Source organism: Austrofundulus limnaeus, unplaced genomic scaffold (assembly GCF_001266775.1).
Source record: "Austrofundulus limnaeus strain Quisiro unplaced genomic scaffold, Austrofundulus_limnaeus-1.0 Scaffold51, whole genome shotgun sequence".
In the NCBI taxonomy this organism is placed as follows: Eukaryota; Metazoa; Chordata; class Actinopteri; order Cyprinodontiformes; family Rivulidae; genus Austrofundulus; species Austrofundulus limnaeus.
This window is the reverse complement of record NW_013952453.1, coordinates 2,500,632-2,502,515: the sequence shown is the minus strand read 5'-3', so window position 1 is coordinate 2,502,515 and position 1,884 is coordinate 2,500,632.

Sequence of the window (1,884 nt, the reverse complement as noted above, 5' to 3'; positions counted from 1 at the left end):
GTTATGCCCATTTTGGTGCGGGGTGGGGGGGGGCTGCCATGATGCAGTTTACTTGGCATCTGAAAATACATTTCCTCACAGGTATTTTTCATCCGAAAAGAGCTTCACTGAGTGAGAACTAATGTTGAGAGCTCAGCAGACAGTTAGGTTTCACTTTCACTTTCACCCAAGAGCCTGCAGGAGTCATGAGCGGGGTGTGTGGGGAGGGGGTGGGGGGTGCTCTGCCATGAGGAAATCCGGCTCAAAGACACGTCCCCGAGGCATTTCTGGTCCCCAGCTGTCGTTTTGCTCCTCAGCATGGCTTCCTAAAAACGTTGCAGGATTTCTCAAACATGCATGAATGAGTCAGAGCAAGGCTTTAGGCATTTTTTATGAGAGTGTAACATTATAACTTGATATAAAACTCAAAAAGGTTGATTTTACATGATATTGCCCCTTTAATATGTACTGTATCTAAATGAATACAAAATCCTTAGGGTCAAATTTGTGAAATACAGATATTATAAACCAGGATTCTCAAATATATGTTAACATTTTAACCTACAGAGTGGACCTAATGTTTTAGGCTTTTATAGGGACCTAATAAAAGGTGACTTTAACAAAAGGAGTCTTTAAAATATGAGAAAAATGACTTCCAAACCTCAGAAGGATTATTCTTACTGTACATACAAAAAGCTTAAACATTTTCCACATTACCACAAGCAGTTTTTGTCTAAACCTTTAACCATGGACAGATCAGAAAGCATGCTTTATGAAACAATTCTACAAGAACCATAACTCAACCTTATTTATTCCATTAATGTCCAGAGGTTCTTGTACAATGGTTTACTGCTGTTCTCCTCCTCCTGCACTGGCTGACAGACGCGAAGCCGCGGCCACATATTGATGATGACGGTGACAGCATCCTCACATGGCCCTGTACTACGGGACCCATTGGCCTTCCCTGGCATCAGTTCGCGTTGAAATATTTACTGATAATGCCACGACGGGCTGACTGGGGTAATGATTCAGGTCAGTGGAGATGACGGAGGATGGGCACAGCTGTGGGAAAAGACCCAATGAAAAACACGTACAGCACAAGCTCACAGAGACAGGATTATATAAAACAACGTTACAAGCGCCTTCAARTTTAATCAGCATAATTGGGAGAATTAGATGTATGAGCCTAGCAGCAGCGATATAAACGTTTTTTTTTTTCGCAGTAATGTGAGTATCAAACTGTCATGCAATGCATTAACTATATTTGATTACTGAAAAGCCTTATCTTATCCTGAACAGTGAGCAGACAGTGGAAAAGTAGTTGCTATTCTCCATGAATCACATTGTGTAATTTAATAGGTTTCTTAACAATTAAAAAACCATCACAATCAAATCCAATCATTCAGCAAAGAGATAAGGTTCCCCCTGATTCGTTGTTAAAGTTAATGGATGAGTGATTCATCTTTTCTAAAAAGAAAAAAAAAGTCCAAACAATGGCAAACAAAGCAGAAAGCTTTCTGAGGACAGACTTCAAAGCACAAGTCCTCATTAGACAAGTCATCCCTTTGAAGAGCAAGCTCTCCTTGGTGTAAAGTAACAGATGGATCGCTGTGAACGTGCAGTTTTTATCCCACCGGGGTTCCTGCAATTATGAGCACATTAACAGAAAATATTGTCTTTGGCTTTGAATGTGTAGTAGTGTGCATGCGTCTGCAGCCATAGACGAGTGAAGTGCCACTGTGAGCACAGGCGTATCCTTTCACTGACCGGGACAATCAATTTCACCAGCTGGCACATCACTGCTGACAGTCTCCACAGAGCCAAAATGCAACCAATAAATCTTGAGTTAGTCTGTTTATTTGGTTCCGTTTAGGGCGTTTGTGTTTGTCTGGAACAGGTTTTGAG